Below are 16,787 nucleotides of genomic sequence, written 5' to 3'. Positions count from 1 at the left end.
CTACCTAACTGTCTCTATGCCTAGGCAACTTGCAAGGAATATGTTTCAGAATAGAGGCCACTCTTTATTGGTAGAGGGAGTTTATTCACCTAGAAATTACCTATACCAATAAATCACAAGCCACAGTCCATATATAGATCTTTTCAAAGCATATACTGCCAAATTTTGTCTTTACAATTCTTGGATGTAGGCAATACAAATATTTCCATTTTACAAGGGTCAACTAAACCAGAGAGATTAAGCCGATTGTCCATGTCACACAGCCCATGAATAACAGGAAATGAACTTGTCTTGTGCCTCCAAACTCATTGCTTATTCCATCATAACCAAGTGAATGAGCTAATTGAATTTAGCCAGTTCTACAAGGGAATTGAAGGGGCAAAAGAAGGATAAATACTATGTTCAGAAATAATTATTTGGATAAGTGTTTCTGAATAATAAACAGATTTTACAAACTTCAATTTAGGCTAGTTATTATATATAAATAATTTAGGGTAAATTGTTTCACTGGAAGGGGATATATTTATTGATACATTTCTTTATTCTCTGACTTTATAACATTTTCTAGCAAGTTACTCAAAATATTTTTTTAAATCATGTTTCTAAGACTGTTACTTTTGACAGTTCCACTGGGCTTCTCATGTTTTCTACTTTCCTCAGCTAGAAATGTGGTACAGGACAAATCCCATTATGGCAAATTTAATAAGACATCCAAACTTTTTACTTACCACATACTTTTTTTTTCTATATAATTAATGTATTCTTAGAAATCCAATCCCCAGTCTGCAGAACGTAATATGAAGAATTTTCTATGGTGAATTAGTGAGTGAGGAAGCATGGCAGAGTGGAGTATTCCCCTATTCTGTGTACTATGGTATAATAGGGTTCCACATAATTAAAACAGGGGATCTATGAGAAATAGTCACTGCAAGTAATATTTGTGTTAAAAATGTTTTATTGTTGCTTTTTTATTTTATCAGCTATTTTATGATAAAGGAAAAATTAAAAATATCTAATAAAAATTTATTTTAAAATGTTTGTAATATTCTGTCTTCATAGTCTCTCACCTCTTTTTATGAACAAATTATATACATTTTGTTATGCCCTCTCCAGGACCTTCACTCTTTTTTCCTATTACTAAAAGCTAACTTCCTTTGGGTGATATTTTTAATATATTTGTAATGGTCATCATACGTATTGTTCTCTTGGTTCTGCTCATTTTTACTTGCATCAATTCTTTTTCCGTTTCACTGAATATTCTTTAGGACTTTTTGTTTTGTTTTGTTTTGTTTTTGTCCAAGTCCTGTAACATGCTTGGTATAATGATTTCCCAGTGAGGAAACTCTGTCAGTCAATTATAATCAGCCTCTACTCCACAGCTTATAATTTTAGCAAGTTTCTTTAGTCTTTGAAAATTGAGGGGTACAAGGTCACAGAGTAGATGTTGTCAGATCTTGGATCTTGAGACTGGGTCTTTTTATGATGCTAGTTCCTTATTTAATCCATCAATTGTGTCAAATTCAAATGGAAACAGGGTCCACTAAACTCTACATAAGGATCCCTAAGGGCTGCAGGTTGGCTTAGAAAAGCACCTATTAGCTTTATCTAAGTTTTGTTGTATATTTATTTATTTTTCAAAATATTTCCCAATTACAAGTTGTGGGTTTTTTTATTTGCTGAGGCAATTGGGCTTAAGTGACTTGCCTAGGGTCACACAGATAGGAAATGTTAAGTGTCTGAGGCCAAATTTGAACTCAGGTCCTCCTGACTTCAGGTTTGGTGCTCTATGCACTGCACCAACTAGCTGCCCCTGCCATTTACATTTTAACTTTGTTCAACTGTACTCAGGAGGGTTGCAGGGTGCTGTTTGACACCTCTGCACTGCCTCTTGCCCGGTCTACTAAACAATAAAATTCAAGCTTCTTATGCCATAGATTTTGGCCATTACTAAAAAAATGTACACTCGCTTAGTTTGCATCTACAAAGAATGCTGCTATGAATGCCCTGTTATATACAATTGATCTTTGTTTTTCTCTTTGACTCCTTAAGATATGCCTGAAGATAAGTTAGAAGGACCAAATCAATTACAATTTAGCATTTTTTGTTGTTGTATAAATCCAGAATGATTAGATGTTCATACAGATGCTGTTATAGTGAATCAATATGTTTGTCTTTATAATACTGGATTAAAAGACCTAGATTCAAATTCCATCTCCAATACATACTATCTGTGTACCGATAATCTTGAGCAAGTTATTTGATTAAATCTTATTTTCCTTACTTGAAAAATGAGGGAATTGGGACTACACAATCTTTGAGGTCCCATTCAGGCATAAATCTTTGACTTTATGATTGATTTGTCCATCAGAATGATAGGAATTGAAACCTCAGTTACCTTAATTTGCATTTTTCTTTTTATTAGTATTTTAGAACATGTTTTTATCAGAGCATATGTAGATTGCAAATCTTTAAGAAACTGGATATCCTTTGTCTGTATATGATATTTTATATTTAAAATAATAGATACAAAATTATATATGTACAAAAATGCTACTAAAATCTTCCTCTATCATCTTCCATAAAATGTTGCAGATGATTTTATATCCTAAACCAGGGTTGCCCTAGGCTGTAATGTCTTTTTCTTTGCAGAGGTGATTAAGGGTTTGATTCCTGAAATAAGTTTCTTGACTTTCAGCCTCATATAAAAAGCCATCAATTCTCTCTGGATTTAGAGATAAGGAAACTGAGGCACAGAGAGATAAAGTGATTTGCCTAAGATCATATATCTTCATAATATTTTTAATTGAAATTTATTTATTTAATATCCCCAGTTATATTTAAAACATTTTTTTTTACAATTGTTGTTTTAAAACTTTTGAGCTCCAGGTTCTCTCCCCTATCACTGCCCCAGTTTCCATTAAGAAATCACATGTGAAGTTAGATGAAATATTTCCACAAAAATCACATTGTGAAAAAAAAAAAAAAACAGATTTCCCAACCTAATTTTTAAAAATCCTGAGGGCAGCTAGGTGGCCCAGTGTTTAGAGTACCAGCCCTGAAGTCAGGAGGACCTGAGTTCAAATTTGGCCTCAGACACTTAATGCTTCTTAGCTATGTGACCCTGGGCAAATTACTTAACCCCAAGTGCCTCAGAAAAAATAAAAACCCTCAAGAAAAATAAAATTAGAGACAGAGACAGGGAGACTCATGTCAAGAGAGGCAGAGAGAGACAGAAACAGAGACAGAGGGAGAGAGACAAAGAGAGATAGACAGAGACATATACACAGAGAGACAAAGAATGCTTCAGTGTATAGTCAGATAAAATCAGTTTCTTCTCTAGTATGGAAAGATTTTCATCCTAAGTCCTTCACAATAGTCATATATCATTGTACTACTGATAATAGTAAAGTAATTTACTGCTGCTCATTGCAGAACATTACTATTTGTACACAGTACATTTCATTTTGCTTGCTCAGATTTTTTTCTGAGGGTATCCTGCTCATCATTTCCCATAGAACAACAATATTCCACGACAATCACATTTATTCAGCCATTCCTCAATTGATGGGCCTCCCCTCAATTTCCCATTTTTTACCCTGAGAAGAGAGTTGCTACAAATATTTTTGTATATATAGGTCCTTTCCCTTTTTTTCTTTTAATCTCTTTTGGTATTTATGCCTAGTAGTAGTATTTTTGTGTTAATTTTTGGTCCTCAGGGCATAGATTATATTTTTTTTAATAATTTATCAATTGGGCCATGGCTCTTAAGTTCCCTCTATGTTTGAGGAGGAAAAAAAAAAAGCTTATCAGAGAAACTTGCTTCAAAAGTATTTTTACAATTACTATTATTAACTGTACTCCCTTTCCCATTTATTCTTTCTCTTCTTTTGTCCTGTATTTCTTCAAAAGTGTTTTGTGACTGACTACTCCCTCCCCAAATATGCCCTTTCTTTTATCACTCTCCCCCCTATCTATATCTCATTCCCTTTCTATTTTTCTATAAGGTAAGGTAGATATTTATACTCATATAAGTAAGTTATATCCTCTTTGAGCCAATTCTTTTGATTTCTATTTTCCCTCTGGTTCTAAAATATTAGGACAGTTTTCCTTGATAATTTCTTGAAAGATTATGTCTTGGCTCCTTTTTTTTTTCATCATGACTTTCAGAAAAAACAATAATTTTAAAATCTGGTTCTATTTCCCAGATCGCTTGTTTTTCCAATGAAGTATTTCACATTTTTTTCTATTTTTTTTAATTTTGGGGGGGGGTTAGCTTTATTGTTTCTTGATAATCTCATGAAGTCATTAGCTTCCATTTGTTCAATTCTAATTTTTAAGTACTTATTTTCTTAAGTTGAGTTTTTGTGCCTCCTTTCCTAATTGACCAATTTTGCTTTTGAAAGCATTATTTTCCTCATTAGCTTTTTGTGTTTCCTTTTGCACCACTCTCAATTCTTTTCCTAAATTTTTCTCTATTTCCCTTACTTGATTTTCAAAATCCCTTTTGAGCTCTTCCATGGCCTCAGCCCAATTCTGATTTTTCTCGGAGGCTTTGGATATAGGAGCTTTGATTTTGTTATCTTCTTCGGAGTGTGTGTTTTGATTTTCCTTGTTGCTATAACTCCCTATGCTCAGAAACTTTTTCTGTTATCTACTCATTTTCCTATCTGACTTCTAATTCTTTGTTGAAGTAGGGCTCTGTTTCCAGAGTAGACCAAATTTCAGGGATTTTGTACAGCTGTTTTCAGAGATCCTTCTGGGGGCCTGACCATAAATCCTCTCTTCTGCTCTGGAGTTGTTAGGAGTATCCCCACAGAAACTGTAGTACTGTACTGTACAAAGCAATAGAATCTTGCTTTGCTGAGCCTGGAGCTGGGGCTGGGCCAGGGCTGTGCTGGCACAGGCTATGCTAGGACTGCAGGCAGGACTCCTACCCCATTGTCACAGACCTCTTCACTAACCTGCTAAGTCTTCCCTGGTGTCTTCCAGCTAAGAAGTCACCAATACTGCCATTGATTCAGAGGTGTCCTCCTTGCTGATGCTGGGATTGAGGCCAGACCAGGGCTAAGATTGGAACTGGGACTGGGACTTGGGCTGGGACTGGGGCTGGGACTAGGGCCAGGGCTTATCTGCTACAGCCTGTGCTGGAATTGCATATTGGGCTCCCACCCACAGACCTTTGCTGCTGTCTTTCTAAGTTGTCTTTGACTGGAAAATGTTCTACTCTGTCTTTTTGGGTGTTCTGATGCTCGAAAATTAGTTTAATATCATTATTTAAAGTAATTTGGAGAGGTTTGGGGAAGAGTTGGGTGAGTTCCTGCCTTTACTCTGCTATCTTGGTTCCACCTCCCCTATAAATTTATAAAAGAGCATTTGAACTCAAGTCTTTCTATGTCCAAGCTCTAAGTCCTAAATTCTATGTCCTATGTCTAAGTCCTCCACTGTGCCGCCTAGCTTCTTTCTTATTGCTGAAAATGCTTCTTTTGAAAATGGTGATAGCCTGTATTGATTCCTTTAATTCATTTCCTCTTTCTGACATTATTTAGGTTTTTCTTGAGGTGGTTTATACTTTATATTTTAGTGGTTTGCCATTTCCTTCTGCAGCTTATTTTACAGATGAGGAAATAGAGGCGAAGATTATCTGAGGTTGGATTTGAACACAGGAAGATGAGTCTTCCTGACTTCAGACCCAGTACTCTATTCAGTGTGCCAGGGTGGTGAGGGTATCCATAGGGAGAATAAGTAGATTGCTGTGCATTACAAATAAACAATTATATACAAGTGCATAAATACCATCAATTATATGAATGAACAGGTAGGGCAGTCAAGTCAACAAGCATTTATTAAGCATCTACTAAGTGTCAGGCCTGTGCTTCTAGCACAGAGTGAGATCAAGTGATAACAGATGACAGCTGGGATGCTCCCAGGTCTATGCTGGAGCCAGCTTGAACCTGCTCAGGAGAAAACCATTAAATTTCTATTGTAAGCATTTATATCTCTGAAATCAGCAAACTACAAATCAGGACTTGATGTTGATTAGATAGACTTAAGAAAGTATTAATAATGCAAATTAAACTTAAAAGTCTTATGTTCATATTTCCCCCCAGAAAGCTGATTGTTAAAGATTTATGGTATCTGAGAAGTATCTGGAGATTTAAAGGAAGATTCCCATGAAGGATTTATGGAAAAAGGTAGATAAGAGTTGCCCAGGGTCTGATATGGATTAATTGCAATTTGCCTCACTGGAGGAATACTCAAAATGATGAAATCACAGATGCAGTGATATTCAAAGCAGGCTAAATGTCAATGTCTTTGGTCTAAAATTTCCTCCAGTCCTTTCTCCCCTTAATCCTGAGAATATTTTAAATTCTCAGGCTTTTCACACTACCACTGATAGTCTCCCTTGATATTTTTATGATTTCAAAATTTTCTGAAATCAAATTAGTCTGGATTGGTATTTAGAAAAGGAAATAGAAAATTAGTAAGGGGGGAAAAATCATTTCAATCCAGAAAAGGGAGATTCCATATTCTCATCAATTCGCCACTACCATCAAGACCTTTTCTCCCAGCCAGCCAAATCTTGATGCTTTTCTTAATGTGTGATTTCAGTTGCTTTGGGTGGCTTAGGGAGAAGACTGGTAGTTACACTCTAGGTAGGCAGACAGGAAGGAAAAGAATTGAAAAGATAATTAACCATGTGATGACAAGGGGAAAGACCCTTAAATTGCTCAGTAAAAACTCTGCCCTGCCTTCCCAAACAAGAAGCACAGAAGGGAGCTCCTTGACTACAAAGAGTGATAAGGTCCAAGCAAAGAGGGGATTGATATGCACATTTGTTAGATAGAATTATTCTTTTTATAGAATTTGTCAAAGTTAGGTGAAAAATACATGGTTCCTGTGGATTCTGCCTCAGGTCATAGAAACAACCTTGTCACACAAGTCTATTCGGAATTGCTGTTCACTATTTAGAGTTTTACTGAGGAATAGATACTTCGTTGCTTAGAATAAAATGGTCAGGATTATTAATAATAATAATAATAATAATAATAAAGCCCAAAGAGAAAAGGGAGCAACATAGTAAGTAGGATAGAGGATTAGAAGTCAGTTTTAGTTCTAACTTGGCTAGTAACCAGATGTGTAATTGGGACAAGTCCCATCAATCCTTTCCCCATCAGCTTCCCTGTAGAATATGATCTCTGTGAGAGCAAGAATTGATTTCTTTTATGTTTTTATATGCTCAGGATCTAGGGCAGTTCCTAACACATGGTAAATCATCATCATTATCACCATCATCATCATCACAATAACAATAGAAATGATGATGGTGATGATGATGGTTATCAATTAATGCTTTGTGATTTCCAAAGCTTGGGACAATATTATTTCATTTTATCTTCAAATTACTCCTACAAGATAGTTGGCTTTTACTATTCCCATTTTTATAGATGTAGAAACTGAGGCAGGCAGTTGACTTACCCAAGGTTGCACAGCTAGAATCCAAAGCTGGATTTGAATTCAAGTCTTCCTAGGTCCAGAGCTCTATCCCCTAGATAGCTTAAGCATATACTTTGTAGGTGCTTGTTTAATTGAATTTATTTTAATTGAATCAAATTCTATAAAATATGGAATTGGTATCTTGAAAACCCTTTCTTTCACTATGATTTCATAATTATAAACTTAGATGATGTTTATACAAAATCATTTGTAAGGGGATTATTTTTGTTGTGGGTTTCTAACTTTTAAAAAGTATTAATCTGTTTTCTCCTACTCTGTTTCCTTTGTAGGAAGTTATTTCTTCTAAACCTGATAGAGGGACAAGTTTCCTTTGGTGACAGAAGTGAAGAATTGGCAGGAGGAGGGGAGAATTAAAGGGGTGATTACCAAAGGTACTATATCACATTCTGAATCTCATTTATCATATATGGAGTGAATCTTCCAGCATCCCTTCTGAAGTTTTGACTGTTTGGTTGCATATTGCTTAAGGGGCAGGCACTTAGTTCCCATATCAAAAGTCGGGTGAATAAGTTCCTGCATTTGATAGTTGATCCCAATAATGCACTCAGTGCTTTCATCCAGCCACTGAATCAAGAGGCCAGCAACCTGACTAGTTGGAGGGAAATACAGAGATGACTCAAGGCTGTGACTTTCCATTTTAAAAAGCTCTGAAAGTCACTCAGTGATGTAGTTGGCAATAAAAGACCATTACTGTGTTCAGTCACTCTAAGGAGTCCACCTTTATTCCCAGCCCACCTGAGTCTGCATTGGGCCCAAGTAAATCAGTGGTGAATTATTCACCAGCCTGACTTAAACATTTCTGGATTTTCAAAACCCATAATAAAGTATGCTCTTGATATTATGAAAAAATATCTATCTCTTTATCCCCATCCATAACTATTTATATGACTGGAGGAAAAACCTGTCTTTCTATTTCTTTTAATTTTAAAGCTTTCCTGATTCCTTTTTCACATGGTGCATATATATTTCAGGAGAAATTTCAGGCTGAAATAATAATTTCTTAGAAGGATCCAATGATGATTTACAATAGTCACATATTTGGTAACTATAGCCACTCAGATGGCCTAAATCCAATCTTGCAAATGCTTAAAGAGGAAGTAAAAAAGTCCCATTGGAGCAACCCCCTGTCACTGCAAAACCATGACAACTTACACTTATCTCTCTTCCTCCTTTCCACCAACTTCATTGCCCTTTTGCAAGATTTCACCTTTTGCTAAAGTATGTTTAGAAAAAACATTGTTTCCTGACACTAAAAGTTTTCTACTTTAGTCCATTGTCATTGTGTCCTTCAGCTAAGGCCTGAGGCACATTTCCTAAAACCTTAAACCTTGTCTCTGACCAAATAGTGAATATCTTCAGACAGAAATGCTCTTGTAGGTGGTTGCCTACATGGCCATAAGTAAGATTCCTGGCCAGGGGTGTGCTGGAGCCAGCTCCAACTGATGAAAACTAAATAAGGAGTACCTAAATAAAATTAGGTTTAATTGAGGTCTAGTGACAGGTTCAGGGTACAAGGAGTTAAATAGAGCTCCCCTGCAACCCCTTTAGATTTGGCGCAAAGATACAGAGTTAATAAGGTCTAGTAGCAGTGCAAGAGTCCTCTTTAAAGGAATTTACAGACCTGAAAACCTAGTTGAATTAAAGAGGTTTATTATGGGGTTTGGAAGTAAGGTTAAAAGGTAGGAAGACATCAGAGCCATGGGCAGAAACCCTTGACATGACTGGCATAAGGATGCCATGTTTGGCATCTCTGCAAAAAGTGAATTCCAGTTTGGCCCTTTTTATAATCTGAAGGGGCTCGCGGATGGAGTCCCAGGTTAGCTTCTGGCTTAAGTTCCAGCCAGGGTTAGAATTTGCTAGGTGGGGGTTGGGAAATCTGAACAGATCATTAGAATGGGGCTGGGACAGCCCAAGTTAGCTCAGATGCCATTGGAATTCAAAAGGGTGCTTTTGACCAGGATTTGTGAATCAAAGGTCCTAGCTTCTTTGGCCATGAGGGGTTGGGAATCAGAAAGGAATCTTAAAGGGACCATAACCCACATCATAACCTTCTATGACAGCAAACTGTTCTACTTTCCCAGTGAGCATATACACCTGGAAAATCAGGAAAGGCTATAAATCAGTACTTGATTCATGGTTTTGTTGAATGTCTAGACTTGAGAAAGGGATAGAGAAAACATTAAAAGTGCAGATTGAATTTTAAAATGTGACATACATTTCAGGAAAATGGTTGCTAAATATTTATCAGCACCTCACTGAGCCTAGTCTTCTACTCAACATTGTCTTCAGTCATTGTCTACAATATTTCCATTAATTATTAAACCACTAAGACCAGTGATTTCTAACTTAAAATTTGAATGTGCCTTTATGATATCAATAACTTTCACAGACTTACTGTAGTTTTTAGTAGCATCCCTTGATTATGAAAAGAATAGAATGACTGAAGGCAATATGAATTCAGAAGAATTTTAAATGCATCTGTATCTTATTAATCATGATACAACAAAAGTTCATAATTCACTCAAAAAGGGCAGTATATTTTCCCTATTAGAAATAAAGGAAGTACTGATAATATAAAATGGTGTCAGTGAGTGTACCCATACATTTAGAGAATCCTGGCAATAACTTCTTGGACCAACCCCACAGGTTGGCAAACATTTCTTTAGGTTAAAAAGCTACCTCTTCTAAGAAAACAAAATCTTAGGAGGGGTATTATTATTATTGTGTTATTATGGATAGTATTAAATTAGGGTGGATTCATTTTGTCAGACTTAAGGACTAGGGGAAATGAAGTATAGTGATAATATAAGATTTGAAGGGGGATGGGATGAGGATGGAGAAGTGATTTGTGACACTGCTTAAGGAGGGCCTCTTGGAATGAAGTACCACCTTGGAGAGCTCTGGGGTCCCCAGAGGCAGCATGAAGACATTGAGAGATGTGGAGATTAGGAGAATAAACTTGTCTACTTCTGCCTAAATCCAGAGTTCTTTGTTTCTTTTTAGACTGTACCAGGCAGGCCCAAGTAAATTGTAATATCCTTGGAGTTTTCTGAAGCAAATTCTTTGGACCAACAGTGGAATCCTTATGGGAAAACCCTTACAAAACAGGAGGAATTGATATAGCCTTAAGTGCCTGCAGGGTTAATGAATTTTACGAAAGCATCTCATGGTTATTCTTCATAAAATTCAATGGATATTCTGTGAATAGCATGTCACTGTTTTGACTACTCTTAAAACCAAACTAAAGGTCAGCACATATCCACCTGACAACTCTTAATACATCCTCCTACTTGTGTTCTAGGGAGAAAGGGAGAAATGGTATGTCTGAAAAGAAATTTTCATTTGGGTTAAAAAAATGGACATATATAAATTCAACTAGCCTGAGCCAATCATTTAACTTCTCTCCAGGACTCAGTTTTCTAATCTATGAAATGGGGAAAGAATAAATGAAAGTAAGAGTTTATCCAACACTCACCATATGTCAAACACAGTGCTAAATCCTAAAGATTCAAATAGAAAAGACCAGGGATTTAATGAGTTCATGTTTAAATGGGAAAGACAATGCACATGACAAAGTGGTGGCCAAGGAGGGTTGCTTTGGTTTAGAGAATTACAGAATTGGTAAGTGGGACCAAAGAGGAGCACATTGGCACATCCTGTCCAGGAACAATAAAAGAATTTAGGAAAGAATAAAATGTCAAAGCAATGGAGGTCGTGACTGAGTCATGACAAAGTTATAGAAAGACTCTGTAAAGGGGAAAAAAGGGATTTCTAATACCAGAAGTTATGAATTGCCCCTTTTCCACATTGTGCCCAGGAATATGCTGGAGCTAACTTGTACTGGCTCAAGATGGCTTACTATGAAATTTTTAGAGTGAGCATTTATATTTCAGAATATTGACAAATATGATAAGTCAAAGTTTGATTGATTATTACACTTAAGAAAGTGATGAAAATGTTAATAATACAGAATAAACTAAAAATTGTATAGTGTAAACATTTTTTTTTTATTTTGAGAGTAAGTTGTTAAACATTTATCAATGGTTATATTCTAGTATTGCCTGTCTACCTAAGCCTTAACAAAATTGTACTTCCAAGTTTGAGTTCACTCTTCCCTTCGATTTTGCTTATATTTCTGAGAGTATAACCCAAAATTTTTGGAAACAAGGGTGAAGAGAAAAGACTGTTTAGTACCAATTGATATTTTTATGCCGGTTGAGTAAAGGACTCTTCTAAAAGCTAATTAAATCTATTGGCTAATTGTTAATGGGAAATACATTGGTGAGGGCTTGAAATGCTGCATTAAGAGCAAATTGTATATAGTAGATTAGCAGTTTCATTCCCATCATCTTTTTTAATTGTACTATGTTTTGAAAATGCTTGTTTAATTCTACAAATCAAAAAAAAAGGAATTTTAAAAGAAGTCTGTAGCCTTACATGATAGTCTGTGGGATTTTGAGAGTAATCAAGTCTTCTGAGGATACAACCTATATGTGAGAATGGCCCTAGAAAAGATGCTACAATGTGGGGAAAATAATATCATTTATCTCCCAGAATAGTTATAAGAATCAAATGAGATTTGATGCATAAAATACTTTACAGAACTCTATGTGAGCTATTAGCCATTTTAAAATGATTTTTTATTCTGTGTGATCTCAAGACAAGTGTTTCCTCCAACAATGTAGATAAGAAACCATCTGTACCTTCTCATCCTGTGCTATTATATCTAGATTCTCTCATAAATTCTCCATAGGGAGAATTTGCAAAATGCTATAGGCCTGTATCCATCCAATAAGAGTAATTCCTCACTCTTCCTCCATAAATGGTCACATATTTTTGCCTTCTTTGTATTTCCAGGACTTATATTTCTGGCTTACAGAATAAGAGCTACTAAGTCCTTTCCTAAAGTGCTTATTGATCAACTGTATAGCAGGATGTAATATGTCCTGCTTCTTCTATGAAGTTATGTGTTAGTAATATGTAGATGCCAATTCATGTCCCCTATGCACCTCTCTCATTTTCCTTTGGATGACCCACAGCATTATTTATAAAGTCACAGATTAAAAGCTAGAAAATAACTTAGAGACCAACTTCTTCTTTTCCCATCTAAGAATGCAGAAAAAAAACTTGTTTAAGGTCTCAGTAAATGGCACAGCCAAGATTTGAACCTGGGACAGATGGAATGTCATGTTTGAGGAACAGGAAGGAGGATATTGTCACTAGATCATGGAGTATATGTAGATAAGTAAGAAATAAGCAATAAGTATTAATCAACTGTCACCAACCATCAACTAGGTGAAGGAAACCTGAGAATGGCAGCACCCTCTTCTCAGATCATGATTCCTATTTCTAGCCCAGTTCTCAGAGCTCTGGAGAAGGGGCCAGCAATCCATGCCAAATGCCAACCAAAGGGCAGGCAAACTGAAGCAGCAATAAATCATGGGGTGGGAGAAAGATGGGGAGAAGAATGTACTAGTCTGCTACCATCATCCACCATCTCTCTTCAGACCTTGTTGGAGACAGTTCAGGCAGGTCCTTGAACCCCAAAACTTTGGGAATAGCAATGCTTCCAACCCAATTCTGGTAGCCATTATCCTGGGATGCATCTTCTATGAACATGCAGGCAGCCTTGTCATTTCTCTTAGAAGTTCTAGAGCCATAGCTACTGAAGTCCCAGAAAAGAAAGTTCTGAGCACCAAAGTCCTTGTCACTGTCAAATGCCTCAACATCAGAAACTGATTTTATCAATGGAAATTATAACAAAGAAGAAGCATTATCATCTGCTTTGCCATCGTACTCTAAGGACCATGGGACCTTTCCATCTGACTTTTTGCTGATATTTTCCATATGTATCTTTTCTCTCAGAAGAGTATGAGCTCCTGAAGAGCTGGGACTATCTTCCTCTTCTGTCTTTGTCACCAATACTTAGTACATTGCTTATAGCAAGCACTGAAAGTGCTTGGTTCATTCATTTATTCATACATGTGTACATTCAGGTCCTCTGACTCCAAATTCAAAATTTTTCCCACAATACCACAGAGCCCTCATTAGTTCTTCAGAGATGATGACATTCTATAGTACACAGACCTATAGCATCACCAGAAGAATATTAGCATTTTAAAAAATAGGTCTTTGTTTCAGAGAGATACTTGGGGGCTTTCAAAGCACCCTGTTTTTCTATTAGATTTTGGGCCCAGCTAATTGAATTCTGCACAATCCATCCAAGATATATGTATGAATGCTCTAGTTCTGTGAGATATCTATTCAACTGGCTGTCATAGTTTCGACAATAGACATTCTTCACCTTCTTAGCTTTTCCTATGTAATGACTTGAGCCAAACACTTTTGAGTGCTTCTGGATCTTGGGAGGCCTTGCAGTGGAAGTTAAAATATATAAAGAACCACAAGAAGGCCCTTTCAGAGCTGATAGCTATCATCAGATGCCTAAAGGTCATCTGTCCCAGTCCCCTTATTTTACAGATATGAAAATGGACTAGTTACATACCTTCTCCAGAATTACCAAGGTATTTAAATTACAAAGGCAGGTGTAGAGCTCTTTTCACAGTACTGTATTCTCTGTCATAATTGTTGGATGCCCCCAAACTGAGCCTTACTTTAATCCAAATAGTCTAAGTGGTATACCCAGACTAGCTGTAATATGCCTCCATATCCCATGCTTTTGAAGTTGGCTTTTTTTTTTGCCTGTTTTGATGAGCCCTTAATAACATTTGAATTTAAATGGTCCCAGATAGACCTTCAACTTCTTGCCAAATTGAGATAAATGTGATATTGGGGAGCTGAGCTCCCAGTTTCATAGCTGTACTTAGAATAGAGACAGGTTTCCAAGCAATTCCTTTTTTGTGTGTTTTTTTTCTGAAATGTAAATCTTGATTTCTATGTATATATGTAATTACTTGTGGCTCTAAAATTCTGTTTCTATCCATGTAAGCATGCATATGCAAACATAATGAAAGATGGCTAGGGAATAGAACGAGAAATAATTGAGAAAATCAACAGCAAAATCCTCCAAACCTTGCTTTTCTCATTTATCAGCAGGATTTGTCATGGCTGCCCACAATTGTGAAAATAAATGGTCAGGGGAACTGAGGATTCCTTCTGATAAATGCATTCACTATTTTCTATGAATATTTTATAGGATTTAGACTTGAAAGGAATCTTAGAGATCATCCATTTCAATAACTTTTTTTACAGATGAGGAAACTGAGGCCAGAGGAGGTGAAAAAACTTTCCTAAAGATCTCAGTTTTTTTATTACACATTATGTGGTATCCTTTAAAAGAATGTCACTGTATTACACTATTATGCATGTGAATTATTTATAAATTATATATAATAATTTACTGCAATACTAAGTATATGAATACAGGATGTATTTAAATGCTTGCCATGATGAATTGTTTCCATTGTTTTGTAGTTCATTTAAGTCTTCAGGAAATGTCCCTGAAGCATCCATTCCAAATTGCTCTGGAGGAGATTTTTATGTTGGTTCTTCTGTTATCAAATCTCCTCTGTAGATAATGAAGCTCAGCAATGCACTGGGTAACATACTGGATTTGGAGTCAGGAAGACCTGAGTTCAAAATTGATCTCATATATTTCCTAGCTGTGCAATCCTAGACAAGTCATTTAATCTTTGCTACCTCAGATTTCTCATCTGTAATAATGAGAAAAATAATACTTATTCTCTATGATACTTTTTAGAATGAAATGGATATTGTTTTTAATACACTTTGCAAATCTTAAATTGTGATGTAAATGCTAGCCATAATTATTATTGTTGTTATTTTTAATAATAACATTAACAAGTATGATAATAAAACCATAGAGCCACATCAGCCTGTCTTAGCTATACCTTAAATGACCAAAACCAAATAATCTTAACTGTAGTAGCAACAAGTCACTTTGGTCCAATTCCATAACAAATATATACTCATCTATAGAATATTAGAAAAAGCTACAACATATAACCAAGGAGAATTTCAAAGAATAATAGTAAAGCATACCATTTGGGGAAATATATGATGGTAATAGTACATAAGACAGCCATGTGCCAAATGTAAGGGAGGACATGTAGACAGCCAGAGAGCTTCAGTAGTATCCTTATCTTGTCAAGTAAAACTAGAGAAAGCCTTCCAGCATATTGAAAACTCAATTAATAGAAATGTTCCCATTAAGTATCATCTAACAATCTTTGTGTGTTGGTAACAATTGAGACAGAACTATGATTGTTGAGGTAGAGATGTGATTTGGAACTGGGTGAATTTGAGCAAATTTGAAGAGTCTGCCACAATCTAGAAGTTATTTTACTGGTAAAAGTGATCCAAAATCAACATGAAGTCTTGATCCCCACCACTATTTCGCAAAAATTACTTATTTACTTCCTTTAAGGAGAGAGAAAGCGAATAGGAGTTTCTTGGCAAGTAATGCTAAATTAACTGATATATGCTGTATTTAATACCTGAATCAATGGTTTCACATGAATGATTCCAATATATGTTGCATGTGATACGACCAAAATAATATGACAGCCTCTTTCTTGAATAACAACAAATTTTTAATCAAAACTAATCCATTTGGCAAGACTATTCATGTTGACAGCTTGTAAATGTTTCATTTTTTTTAGTAATTACCCTACTGACCACTTCCTTGATATTCAATGTAACTCTATGACTTTGAATCTAACTAAATTCTTAGTTTACACCAACCAAATTCAATCCTTTGCTCTTTTCAATAACAATTTCTTTGGGGGTCATGGTGTTCCCCCCTGATTTCTTCAGGAACTTCAGAATTTAGAAAAAGATCTTCAAGTCCCATGCAAATATTGAGGCTAAGAAAACATTGCAAATATAAGAGGCTTTATTCAACTGAACCCCTACGACAAAAAAAGCAAATGATTTTTATGAATGCCCAGAAACAATCATTACAATTCTTTTCTCTCTATTGAGCCCCACATCTCCCCTAGGTTCGGATCCTCTACAAGGAAAAAAAAAAAAAAAAACATTCAAAATATCCCTCTTCCTTAAATTTGCAGAGCACACATAACTCAGAATACTAGTAAAGAACAAGATCCAGTTTTTATCCTTCACATCACAATATTCTCTTTGGTGATTTTTACTCTTGTCTTTAATTAACCTCTCACTCCTGCATAGAAATTCTTTTTTTTCCCCCCTGATTGACTTTTTCACACAAGGACACAAATGCTGTTCTAAATTCTTACCTCAGGCCACTTGCAGCACTTTATTTTTATAATTTC

At 35.8% G+C, this 16,787-nt stretch overlaps 1 protein-coding gene across 4 annotated transcripts in view; it reads left to right on the top strand.

Annotated features, from left to right (window-relative positions):
- The window catches only part of TNR (tenascin R), a 685,145-nt gene that overhangs the window by 321,379 nt on the left and 346,979 nt on the right, over positions 1-16,787 (top strand). For 3 of the 4 annotated variants that reach the window (XM_074308424.1, XM_074308425.1, XM_074308428.1), the window contains one exon: positions 7,785-7,886. The gene's annotated coding sequence lies outside the window, so the exon portion shown is untranslated. Of the gene's footprint in view, positions 1-6,124; positions 6,192-7,784; positions 7,887-16,787 lie in introns of those variants that run through there. The other variant, XM_074308426.1, reaches the window with a different exon arrangement.

This window comes from Sminthopsis crassicaudata, chromosome 4 (genome assembly GCF_048593235.1).
Source record: "Sminthopsis crassicaudata isolate SCR6 chromosome 4, ASM4859323v1, whole genome shotgun sequence".
Taxonomy (NCBI): Eukaryota; Metazoa; Chordata; class Mammalia; order Dasyuromorphia; family Dasyuridae; genus Sminthopsis; species Sminthopsis crassicaudata.
This window is presented reverse-complemented; position numbering and strand designations above follow the sequence as displayed.